Source organism: Sabethes cyaneus, chromosome 3 (genome assembly GCF_943734655.1).
Source record: "Sabethes cyaneus chromosome 3, idSabCyanKW18_F2, whole genome shotgun sequence".
NCBI classification, from domain to species: domain Eukaryota; kingdom Metazoa; phylum Arthropoda; class Insecta; order Diptera; family Culicidae; genus Sabethes; species Sabethes cyaneus.
Window position 1 is genome coordinate 79,888,495 of NC_071355.1, and position 14,213 is coordinate 79,902,707.

Genomic DNA, 14,213 nt, shown 5'->3' on the forward strand with positions numbered 1-14,213 from the left:
CTGATTGGCAAAAGGTTATGATCGAATCTGGTTCGATCAACGCATGAATGAGTGCCCTCAGCTGCATTAAAAAAACTGGTTGAAAGAAACAAACATAATTACGAGTAAACAAATTATAAGGTATGTCTCTCGGGCCGGGCGAAAAGAGAAGCTTTTTATCTTTTTGTTTCTTCAATTTATTTCCACTTTCCACTTTGTAGCGGTGACCACGGACGTGCCGTGAAGCAACCGGGATCGTTAAGGGGATTACGGAAAGCACGATGATACTCGGTACCAACACGGTGTAACTGAAAACCGTTTTCTTCGAACCAAATGGCGCGATCGATTGCGAACGCTTTCAGTGGCTCTCCGGTCAACCCAACAACCATGGAAGTAATCGCTAGTTATAGTCCGTCGTCATCGTTTTCGTCGTCGTCGTCGTCGTCGGCGATCAAACGGTCCAGATTAGACAGCGACAATCTCACAGCTCTGTAGAGTGCAGTCGAGGAAAGTCGAAGCGCAGGAGATGAAGAAATTATTTTGTTTTTGTTTTTGTTTGCTTCCTTCGTGATGATATGGACCAACAGAGGCTGTTCGTTCTGTCCTTTGCTCTCTAACGGTTTCAGATGGGCGACAGATCGAACCAAATGAGGCAAAAAACGGTGGACATAGGAAACTAACAAACAATCAATTAGTAGGCACTTTTTTCCTCTTCGTTTTCATTGAATGATTATTCATTGGCCACTTGATTGAGGTGGTGAGAAGGAGAGATATTGTTACACAGTCAAAAGGGTCATGCTTTTTCAACTAGGCCAACGCCGATGAGCCGTTGTAGGTTTGGTTCGTGGAAAAATTGTTGGTATGTCAATTCTGTCAATCCGTTGAAACAACTATGGCTGTTGTTGTCTCTGGGAGCACAGATCTGGAGATCACTCAATTAACCTCCAACGAATTTGGCCGACAGGTACTGCCGAATTACCGACTCAAATTGACCGTTACTAACAAATTAATTGTAATCAATCATAACTCATCCAAAGCAGGCAATCAGCGCAGCTCGTTCCGCATAACTGAAACGAAATGAAAAAAAAAGCGAAACGGAAAAATTCACAGCGAACCACTGCTGACCATATTTCAAATCCAATCAACCTGCCTCACCGCCGATAGTAGGAAGAAGGTACCACCGCGGGTTCAACTCTCCGATGACCGTCACGAACAATGCCATCTATTATGCGGCGGCTGCTCCAACCGAATCTCTGCCCATTTCTCGGCTGGAGGCAATTCATCACCTCCAAGAAGCCGTACACACAGGGGAGCTAGACGAAATGGGACAAACTAGCACAAGTGAAATCCATCTTCCGGGCCTGGGCTAGGCTTTTTGGGCGTACGTACGGGTAAATATTTGATCCCCGTACGCATGTATCATTCTATTCATTCGACTTCTAATATAGAGAGAGTGGTGATAAATATTTGAAGTTGTTCGTCTTAAAGACCAAAGCAGTAAAGTGAGTGTCTCGATTTTCCCGACACGCTTTCATGGCCCAAGTGCGAACAGCGAGAATTGTAAAAGATCTGAGACACCGACCGCCGTCGCTTTCCTTCGTCGGGTTGATTGTTGACCGACGCGTCATCTTCAACAAAGAAAGTCGATGCCGAATCTATGCCGAGAGTCCTCAAGTATTTGCGCAGGTTAAACATTCTTTGCGTCTATATTGGCGGGCCCAAGTGCCGTTCAATCAACAATCGAGCCGATTGTTGATGGCTATCCGCGAAGAATAACGGATTAACCGCGGTATCTTAATCATCGGCATTCAGTGTCAGAGCAATAACAGCCAGCCTGTCAGTGTGATTCCACCGTGAGGTCACGACACGGGAACCAATCTTGGCATTTTTCGGGTTCACATCTGTCGACACCGAGTCCAGCAAATTAGCTAACTTTTTACTGCTCGTGCTCGTAAACACCTCAACACTCGTGCCAGAAAGGGGAAAGTGGCAAACAAAACTTGGCAACTACCGTCCAATAAATCTCGCTTCCTGAAATCCAATTTAAAAGTTAGGCACAAACCGAGCACAGCTCGCGTCTCGCAAACTAGTGTTTACTTTTGAATTGGTTTGCCAAATATTACGCGCCACAGTAGAAAAACTAAATTGTAAAATAAAAAACTGGAAGTGTGCGCTTCTATTCCGGCAATGACAACATAGTACAAAAATACAACATCCTCTTGCTCGGCATTGCTAGCCTAAGTGAGAGAAACCAAACTAGCAATCAGTTTTCGACCAGTGTATCGTCGCGATATTCGCGCCGCGATGTGTCCTAACCAAGTGCCATATTTCTTACGTTTATTATTATTTATGACGTTACCCAACAACCTTTTCTTCGGGATTTTATTGTACCCGAGTTCTCGCGGGCGCAAAAGGTACATTGTTACAGTAACTATGCTCGCCCGTGTCTCTCGCCTCCGATGAGATCCACCAGCCTTCCAGGAATCCCCTCTGCTGCTGTTCTGCCATGCGAAACGATGCAACGGGAACAGTGTGGAAGGAGATTGAAATGAATGAAATAATCAGGTTCCATAAATATTGGAAACGGCGGTCTGGCTGCTGGCCGCAGAGCTGGGCTTACTGCTCGACCCCGATAACGGCGTTGTCGTCGTCGGTGGTGGCGGTGGCGGCGGCGTAGTTGGCTTTGACAGCTGAAATACCAAAGTCCGATAAGGCTCCCCTCTTTTCGGAAAGAAGCTGGTTTTCCGGCTGTTCCGATGGTGACAATTACCACCGGCTGCCACAATTGGCGGATGGTGTCGGTGGCAACCAGAAAGCAAGAAAAAAAACAATGGATTAGAACTTCATCTTGATAAGCGGTTCAGAAGCAGAAATTCTCGGCGTGCTCTTTGTGTTCTCCGTAAGTGGTGGAGGATTTATTAAAAATATTTTTTCAATGCTCGTTAGTGGCAGGGTAGTCGTCGGCAGCAGGATATTCTACTGTTCCATTTATTTTTGCACGGTGCGCAACGTCAAGAAGCGAAATAGCGGATTCCGGATGCTTGCCGCCGGGTATTTCTCGGCAAGCAGGTATTTAAAGTGATCGCCAGAGTCTGAAGGACTATCGGTGGATGAGATTTGCGGTCAACTTGTCACAGGACTATCAATTTCGTTCAATTTTGATACGAGTATATTTTTCAATTCTGATACGAGTATCAGGCCGAAAGTTCGTTGATATTTCATAATCCATGAAAAATTGGATTCGCATCCGGATATTATTAGTACCCATGACAACTTGGTTCAACCGGCATGACTCCTAGTTTGGTAAACTTTGGTGCTTCAATGACCCGCCTCTAACCTAATTTTTCGTTCTTTCCTAAGCAGGCCTTGTCCCACCCTGGGGATACTGTATAACACTTTTGATTTGATTATTTTCTTCTACCATCTCCTTCGTCTATTTAAAAGACTATCGTTAGAAAAATTATTCAAAAGGTCGTTTTGATTTCTTAGAATTTAAGACTCTAAAGTGGAATGACTCACGTAAGAAAGAAAAATAGAACTTAAAAAAAATACTTCTTCGGTATCCAGTAACCATTAACTTGTGACGTGATTTGGTTTTCTTTTGTTGCGTGCAGTGCTGTCCTGTTCTTTGCGTTCCTCTTACTTATTTGTATCGCTGTACCACTCAACGAAGCAAAAATTTGTAAAAGCATGGGACACTTTTAGTGCTAAACATTAGCTACAATAATGTCGAGTTAAGTATTGCTCTAGCCCTTCTATTTCCGGCACATTATTGGTTCCCATTCGGTGGTGCGCAAAGAACGCTTTCCGTATCGAGCAAGCAGAGAATCACTCAGCAAGCAGCGGTCTGGTCAGGGTCCAGCATCGTAAACTGTACGACCGGGTGTTGACAAAATGCGATGAATGTTGCTTGCTCGAAGATAAAACTTATGAGAAAGCCGATATTAATCAAATCCCGAGGGTCAAATTCTACAGGCTTCTGCTCGCGGCAAGCTCCGCAGAAGTTTCAAGTTTGTTTCCGCGCGTAAGTTCGCGAAAAAAAAGTCCTAATTCAGCAAGGGATATGTCCCTGTGGCAAGAAAACCAGTGTTTTTGTAACGGATAAGATTAAGAATACGAAAGTGAGTGATGGGCCAGCTACGGTTTAGCCGTTTACATTTTAAAGAAGTATTGGTTTGTATGAAGTGGAAGCTGATGATAAAGGGGGCAGTTACCAGCGACATTGCATTGGTCTGACGAAGAATTCGCAGAATCGACTGGACAAAACTGTGTCTGAAGAAGGTGTGCTCCAGTTGATGAGCGGTATCAACAGTAAAGTAATACTATTTCTTCGAAATATCGCTGAACGGTATGTTTCAGTTTTATTCCTGATATATAACATAATTACTTAAGTTTCATCCTTGGAAATTGTTTCGATTAAATGAATGGTTAAAAATATATACGCATACGAAAGTGTCCCATTTCTAAATGATCTAAGCTTTATGAGTGATGTCAATGCAAATACTGAATGCAACAGTTCATTACTATTTACCAAGAAACTATCATAAACTCATCATGCTTGTGGAACTAACTACATTAAAAAATTATTTTTTTGATCATGGTTTGAGCGTTTTTGGTATTGATTAACTTATGTTTATTGATTGTTATAGTAAAATATTGCGTTTCAGTTGCTACGTCATTAGGTCGTATGAGTAAAACAGCTTGATTTCCGTGTAAAATTTATGCGAGGATTAAAGCGAACTCTTTTATTCATATAGTCAATCGTGCATTTCTGTAAAGAGTATGATATAGTGAACTTCTACTACGAGTGATCATTAGTCCGTCAATCACAATTAATCAAATCAATGCCAAGGCAAGTCAATTGAATCAAATGTCTACAACTTTCTCATCTTTTATTTGAATTGGAATGATACAAAGTTTGGCGACGACGATTACGACATTAAGGATTCTGAATTATATTTGCTGAAAATATGAATTTCTTTGTACTTAACCTTCCGTTACTCGCGCCAACTTTTGTAACACGGATACTCGCGCGTTGTATTTTGTACAACACTCTTTATCTCGAAATATCTCGGAATCCTGGCTATATAGAAAGTTACTGTCTACAGAAAAGTTGATCAGTAGGTTAAGACCTTTCGTTTGTGGGATAGAATTTTATAAGTTTGTCACCAGCCGGCGCCAAAACCCGCTGTAAATTGTATATCTCATAATTGTGGCCATATACAAGTAGCTGCACTCGGAAAGATCCTTTTATCGTCCCTAAATGATGTAACATTCTACCCAAGTAACAATTTGGGTTTTATTGCACTTTTATGATGGCATTTAAGACCAAAATTGGTCTTGAAGACCAGCATAAGAGTACAATAAAACTCACATTGATGCATGGGTATAGATTAAATTTTTTTCTAGCAGTTATCATGTTTTCTTAGATATTTTTCACATAAAACATCTAATCACATAAAGTATGATAACATCTCTGCTGTTGGCAGAAAGTAGGGCATCTGTGGTTAGAAAGTAGGGCTGATGTGGTGTTTTGATTTACTTGGGCAGGGTGTTTAGAAAGTTTTTTGCACAGTGATGATGCATAGTGTGAAAATTGGATACTTCCCTTCATCAGCTTAGCCTTTTTGGTCTACTAAAACATTTTCTGAAAACAGGATCTTACAAATAAACAGATTTCGTAGAAAGAACACATTCAGAAAACTAGCCCATACATTAGCGCCGTGAAGTCACGAAATTATGAACTTTTGCACACCTGCTGAATAACTTTGCTGTATACAGAAACCATTTTCCCTTATGAAGAAATAAGAGAAAATTTCAGTAGGGACCAAGAGCGGTACCCCTCACACACCGCTTGCATCGTTTCTGCGATTTCGGTTTATGCTCATCTATTTTGCTAAACAGTTTAAAGCATTAATGTATTGCATAATTATGTCGTTTTGTTCATAATAAGTTTATTGAAGAACACATTTTGGTTTGACATCGATCTGTTACTATAAAACAAAACGGCATCCAAAAATCTACAAGTGTTGTACAAAATACAACAGCGCGAGTAACGGAAGGTCAAGAATAGTCACCATGCGTCCCCATTGTATTATCGAACTAAGATAAAACAGTCGTTTTGCTATTATAAAAATATTGGAGCTTCAATTTTACATGTTTCCCTTTGAAATTGAATTTTTTTTGTTAGATTATAGTCACATTAACAGCTTGGGTCATTCGTGACTTCTGCGGGGTTGGCATTTGAACCCGGATCCTCGGCGTGAGAGGCGTGAATGCTAACCACTACACCGGGACTGACCTTAAATAGAAATTTCATAATCTTCGGTAATCTTTCTGAATGAAGAAAGAAATAAAATCAAAGGTATTTTATAGTATCCTTAGAGTGGGACAAGGTGTGAACGGGAATAGACGGCAAAATCAAATCAAGGAAGGTCATTGGAGCAATATTTACTAGGTTCATGGTTCGTTACGGTTTACCAAATTTGAAGATCCGAAGATGGAAGCAAGTTAGAAGGGACTGACTGTTTTTAGCACGAATTTTAGATTTTATGTGATTTTCGGAATTTACGCGTTTTTTATGCGAATTTTGGAATTTACATGGGTATACTCTACGTCAGTGGCTCTTGACCATTTTTTGGTTCGTTAGCCCCGTGACGGAGTTCTATATACCTACTATTTTGCTGCCAGCAAAATTGTTAACGAACCCTTGAGGGTTTGGTGATCGTTGCTTTACGCGATTATTATGGCGCATATTTTTAAAATCCACGAGGGTTTTTTTGTGCGAATTTAAGAATTTAAGCGGCTTTTTTACGTTAGCCTCGAAACTAACGAGTTTTTTTCCGCGAATTTCGGAACTTACGCGGAACGACTTTAGTTTAATTAGGTATACTAAAATCTAGCACATTGCTTCTAGATTATTTTTAGACTTTTATCGAAGACCCCATTATTAACAAGACTGGCCTCTCTGTGATTTTTCCATATAAACGCCATGCGTCAGCATCAGTGACGTTTCTATTTGCGAAACTGGTACATTTTGCATGAGTGTTGTGTTAGTAAGCTCACCAAAATTCCGTGTTTGTGTTTGTTCGACTATTTTGGCATGGCGGTATGAATATTAGCACTCACTCACACAGATGCATCTAGGGACTATCTTGGCCGGCAGAGCGAGCTACCATCAGTGTGTCCCGAATATTGGCAGAGTTGCCAGTCTTCTTGTTATGGGGTCATCGCTTTTATTCTAAATCGTTCAAAGTGTTTTTCTTCGACTTTCACGATATAAAAAAGTCCCGTTTTGTATGATAGTTCTAATTTGTATGGAGTAGGGGAGTGACGTCGTGGTTGGGCCACGTTTTGGAATTCGCCCATAACTTACGTTTCAAAAGGAATTTTGGAAATCTAAATACATCGTTGCAAAGGTCTAAGAATAAGGTATATTTCCGGAAAGTTTTGAACTGATTGCTTGAAAAATAAAAAAATTATTGGCATTTACGTGAAGATAAAAAATGTTTTCATGGTCGGGCCATGTTGTACAGGTTAGGCCATCGCTGAAAATCTAAGACATACGTATTGAAATTCTATATAGAAACATGAAAAGAATGAATTCCGTGAAAAAAGGCTGAAATAGGTACAAATACCCTATTTTTAATTGCATTTTTGCGAAATTTTGGCGATCTTGTAAAATCAATATTGCTACAATCGCTCTTTCCGAAGTGTACAACTGCAATGAAAAAAAACAACATAAATCTAGGTTTTTATCGTATTAAATTTGCTAAGGCTAAGGTGAAATACTAGAAAAGCGCTATTTGTAAAGGTCGGGCCACTTGAGTAGTCATGGTTGGGCCACCATAATTTTAAGCGCAGAAGCGCAATAACCGCTTCTGCGCTTAAAATTATGGTGGCTACTCAAGTGGCCCGACCTTTAAAAATAGCGTTTTTCTAGTATTTCACCTTAGCCTTCCCAAACACGTTACTGGAGGGGATTTTTCTATAGTCTTCGTGTACAGCACAACATACTTCATACATTTTCAAAATTTATCTCGATAAGGCCATTACAAATATTTTATAAAGTTTTTGTCCTTCCGGTGTTCGGCCACTGAAGGGGGGGGGGGCGAAAAAAAAAACAAAGTGAATTTTTTAATCGAGCGAAAAAAAACATGGATTTTAAAAATTTTTATTTAAGGTTTAAACGTGAAAACCGAATCTATTCTTGCTTATAATATATACGTTATTATTTTCTATGCAAAAATATACGAAAAAAGACAAAAACGAAGGAAAATTTTTTTTAAAGTTTTTCGGAAATTCCATTGATCGAATTTCCATTTCTGTTTCGTGCTAGACGCGTTAATTCAACTCGGAGACTCATTTTTCGAGTTTTTCAGACTGTAGACCCCACAGACAATTGATTTTATAAAAAGAAATTTGACTCATATCCTACCAATTATTTTTTTGCCCCCCGATTTTTCAAGCCAATTTCCAAGGGGAGGGGCCAAATTTTAAATATGATTTGCAATGGCCTAATTGCATTTCATGAATCATTTCTTAAAGAAAAGTTCATTGTGCCTGGACAACTCTTTTTGTAAGATTTAGTCACCGAATTCAATACGGGTGTTTTGAATACACGATTGGAACTCACAATATTGTGAAAAGTTAGCTATCACAGTAAAAAGTTTTACAATGGTTGTACCGGATTCGAATCCGGTTATAATCTCAGATTATAGCTTGGTTCGTGTCATGCACCTTCCAGCATTGGATAAAAGGTCAATTAAATCCAGCAATTGGATAAAAGGAGTCAAACTGACTACTTGTCAAGCGTAGCTACCAATATCCCCCCCCCCCCCCCCTCCTTTCCTTTCCGCACTTTCCCACCTTCACCAAAAATTTTCATTTCCTTCCCCTACCGTCCCTTCATGAATTGTAGAACCATCGTTTCAAAAAAATATTAATTTATATGTATGACCGCATTTCAAGGTCAAGACTAAAAACTTGAGATTAGTCAATCAATTTAGTATTCAAATTTTATCGATTCAATTTTATACTTGCATTAATTTTTGCCATATTGACTACATTATCTCGCTTTGTAAGTGTTTTTCGATTTCAGGTGCATTCCGTATTCAGCACTTCATTTTCTTACTATAAGTAAGTGACACAAATATGATTTTTAACTTCAGTTTTGTGGCATGGTTTTCGTTCAAAACTTGTATTAATATGGCTATGGTAATCTTGAGTCTCCTTAACTCCTCCTGTGAACGTGGTTTTGTTTGATTAATTTTCCAGTAATAAGAGACAGAGAAGTGGGCTTCGCGTAACGTTTAACTACATTCAGTTTTTTGTTTAACCCTTTGCTCTGCCCCCGAATAATACCAAATGGTGTTTTCGCTTATAACAATTTATCATGCACCATTGAACACGCCTACGAGTAGCCAAAAGCCTTAATTCAACTTCCGAAAGACCAAACTATTTGCTCCATAATCTAAGGCGAAAGCCGGACGGGCATTGTACAAAATGAAGACAATTCAATAGTGCTGCAAAGCTCGCACTCGTGTGGTATAATTTTCTCACACATGCGTACTCGTTCTAACGAACACGAACACGCCAGAATAAGCATGCCTTTCGGACTCACGCTCTTATTTTAGCTCTGAATTTAGCTAACAGCCACGGTAGTTGCTCTCGCTTGTCATTGCAATTGCAACCCGAGCAGCTGATACGACTACTCGCGAGAGCTCGCACTCACACCCGCGTGTAAAATCAAGGACATAAGATAAAGAAAAACAAAAAAAGTAATGCAAAATCTATATCCCAGTGTGCCGCTAGCCCTTACTAGCGGGGATGGCACGATCACTTTGACTTAATTCACATTCATTTGACAGTACCGCCTTAGCCAAGCAAAATTGAACAAAATTATATATAGGACATTTGTAGAACTAGTTATTACCTACAATTTTGCTGAATGAAGTTTTGTTGTATCTTTTGTAGTTACAGTGCTCATACACTGTACAGTGCAATGCCAGTAGCTCATTAGCAGGTACGTGAACCTACTAAGCAGGGACTTATAGATGTGGGGGTCCTCAACACCAAATTACTTTGATATTTGGTACTGACTTGAAGAGCGTTATGAACCCTCCTGTCCAAAGGTAAATTATAACTAGTTTTCGTACTCTCTGGTTTCGAGAGGAGCGAGAATATTGAAAAGTGTTACCATAATGAAAGAAAAATGGCAAACAAGGACAATAAAGAACGGATAATAAGCAGTTCGTTTATTCAAAAGCGATACTGCAAAGCAATCGGCGCGGATTACAGAAAAATATCTGGACAATACCTCAACACAAGAAACCAAACAGAGAGCCGTATGCAGCGATAATGTTCATACAGAGAAAAAACATTGCTGTTAGATTTGAAAACTCTAGCTTGTTTCAACTACTGTGTGAAACCCGAAAATTTATAATATAGTCAAGTGAATATAACAGCTTATTCTATGTTTTCTGTTTAGTATGTATGATGCCATGAAGCAACATAAATGTTCTTCAAATACCATTCCCCTTTTACTCTATGACTGTTTCCTTAACGTTTTTACTTCGTTCGTCATTTCCTATTTGTAATGTAAATATTGAACTATTATGAAACATTGTGATATCATGACATGAAAATACGACTGCAATAACATCATAGTTATTAATCGATTTTCAATTTCATTCGGTGGATGCCAGCAGATGAATATAACATTACTGCCGTAATACAAATACATAGATATTGAGAATTTTAGCGAACCCAGCGTTCTGCAGTAGGCCTGATAAATGTAACAAAATTTGTCAAGTACCCATCACGCTCTGTGATCCTCAAACCGCCCGACCACGGCAACGGAGGACGTCTCCAAATGTGAACCGCTCTGCTTTCGTAGTTCGTCATTTCAAAGGCAAACAACAATTTTACCCCGATCAGGGAGCCTCGCCGAATTGAGTAAGGAATCAACCAAAGCATATTGCACTGCTGCTGGTCCTGCTGCTGCAGCGAATGTGTGCCTCTACCTAGGTCGAGTGCAGCTGCTCGAACCGAACCGCTTAGCCCTAGCGGCCCATCACTGTTGACCAACGCAACGGTATGGTTCATTTGCGCGCCCGCGTGCGCCTGTGTGTCGGTGTATGTGTGTGTGTGTGTGTGCCTACACGTTACCCGGGTCGGAAACTTGATTTATGGTCACCCGGTGACAAATTAGTCACAATCACAATCTCCCGGTTCAACTTTTCGCAATTCGAGCAATTGTTCCCAGCGCGGCGGTGGCGGCGGCGGCTCGCTGTTAAATTGATCCCCGGACACAGGAATATGAGCATTTGCGGGCAGCAGAATCGGCGGCCGGAACATCGGGCGACACACGGAGGTACCACGCAAACGAGCTAATGAACCTCGTGCGTGATTATTTGTCTGGTACGCCGCGGCCGGTTGGTACTCATTCACTTGCGGTCATTGTTGTTGTTATTGTTGGTACGGTTGTTGTTATTGTTGTTGGAAATAAATGCTTGAACTTTTAGTTTGACAATCATCATTATCATTGTTTTTTGAAGCGTGATGGCAGAGCTCTAGTGCGCTAGACATCGAGCGCTAATTAATGCGGTAAAACTTCAGAGGGCACGTGTTCGGGAGGGCGGAACTAAAATGATAGGATACGATTGGAACGAGTTTGCGTGCGAGTGGTGACGCTGTCTACGTGCAGCAGAGAAAACGTTTCGCCATTATCAGAACCGTCCGAATGGTACCGCAGTTTGTGCGAGTTTTGAGCGACCACATCATCGCAAATTGATACGAGGGGAGTGTGTTTCTGGCGAAAGGCTAAAATTTATATCGAAACAGCGCGACAATGTCACAGCAGCTGTGGCGCGGTGGCGGTCGGTGTATATAAAGCTAGCGAAAATAGCAAACGAGGAACTATAATACCGGAGAGGAAAAACTTCCTATTGGGACCATTATGCAGATAGGTAAACCCGGCCAAAAAGGAACGATCGAACGCAAACTCACCGAACGTCGGTGGCGCACGGTTGAAATCGCTTTCACGTGTAGCTCTTTCATCATCTGAATTGCCATCCAGAGGTGGAATCAGTGCGGAATTGCATAAAGGATTATTTGATCGACTCTGGCACTGCTGCGATGTGAACGAAATGCTCAACCGGCGCACATCCTGTCAGGCTTGACGCTACTCAACCGCAAAGGTGCTTTTGCGGGGGCGGAACTCCAGCCCATCTGCTTTCAGCTCTATTAGGGTGTTGCTTAATTCCGGGATTTTCATAATCGCCTCCCCAATGAAGGCTTGCAGCAGAAACACCACTCGTTCGTACAGTCGTGGAAGTGCAGCATCCTGATGGAAGTGGTTTTTGAAATGTGCATTCGCAATCCCGCTTCACAGCGCCTCGATAATACGTTGCAGTGCTTTAAAAATATTGATTTTTCGCAGTGCAAACTGGGCGAAAGCTGCGTCGGGAAAAACAACATACACATACACTCATACACCTCAAAGAGCTAACAGAACTTTGTGCTGCCAAACGGAAAACCCTTCCGCAAAGTTGACTAACCATAGTCAACGATCCTGTGCGGATGTGTGGGGCCACACACTTTCCCGCGCGACGAAGAAAGGAAAGGCCGTTTGAAAAACTTTGACGTTTTCAATTTGTTTCCACCAAATGGGAGACGAAAAAAGTCAGTCGACCACACAATAGTGAAATGGGAATTTCTACTTGCTCGATTGTGTAAGCCCGAATGAATGGAGCGATTTTCTGTTGGGGTGAACCCGAGGAAAAGTCCGCCGCCATCCGCGTCCCGATAGAGGAGGTGGAGGAAGGACTGACGGAAGCGGGGGCAGACTTGTTGCTCCCGGGTGTCTCGGAAAAGTTTTTTTTCCTCTTGATTCTACGCTGCGCCTGGTATTGCTGTCCGAGAGACCTAATAATTGAACAGTAATCGAAATTCGATTCGACCGCACACGAGTACGGTCCGACAAGCGAAGGTCTGATGGTTGTCCGACTTTGATTGACATTCGATGGACTGTGTGTCGTCCGTGGTAGAGAGTGAGATGGACAATATGGAACGAGGAACAATTTTATTTACTGCTGATTTATTTGGACACCGCACCACCGGTAGGCTTTGCGTTCGATGTGATGGACAGCGTTTTTTTCTCTCGATCGGGTTTGAAATGGGAGAACACCATTCAAAATATTTTTGTTTTGAGCTGTGATAACACCATCGATGCGGGTTCGCGAAGCTCTTGGCTGTAGTGTGATAGGTTTTCTGGTGATTCGCACTATGGTTTTGATCAAATTTCTAAATGAATGTACGGAGCGAACGAAACGCAACCATCCAAGCGAAAAAACATTCCAATATTTTCTACCAGATTTCATTCGAAACTTAGCGAAAGTTTTGGAAAATTCCATTCTAGTTGGGAGCAGTTGAAGAATTTTTATGAACGTTGATTATTTACCAAAAATTAAAAAAGAAGAAAACTTATCCAATTTAATTCTACTATGCATATTTATACTATGTTTTCGAGTTCTAAAACAGACACTGAGGAAGCCGGCAGGTCGTAGGCGAAATACGTATCTGTCGTGAATAAAATATACATAGTAGAATTAAATTGGATAAGTTTTCTTCTTTTTTAATTTTAGGTTTCGTATTCTACTAAGACGCTCCAAAAACTTTCGGTCGTTGATTATTTGTTGATCTTCAATCAAAAATTACACATGTACAGCATTTTACACGGTGCCAGTGAGTTATTTAGTATTTTGAACAATCTCAAATAAAGGCATTGCATTTCGATGTTTTCGTAAAGTATGTTATTACCAAAAATTTTTGCTTCATCTTGCAGGGTGGAAAACCTCAAAAAACTAATATAGTTGTCGTAGAATACGGCAAAGCATCGCAGTTTGTGTATTTATTAATCAAACGCATGAATATGTATCAAGCGCAATTTTAAATGTAAATTATTTGAATAAGTTTAGCGGTTCGTAGAATTTTAAAAGCGTGTGTTTTAAGTACTTCGACAATTGCTCAAAATAATGTATTCTTATAAAATATAACAAACAAGATTTAAGTATAAAAAAAACTCCTGTTGAGGAATTTCCAAAGAAATTCTATCTCCCGATGAAGATAGAAATTTAGAATTTCTTCAGCAAAGTTGCTTGTTTTTACATTGTCTAAAACTTTGTCGAAAAAACCATATCTGTATCTTCTAACACAAAAAAGTTATTTTTTAG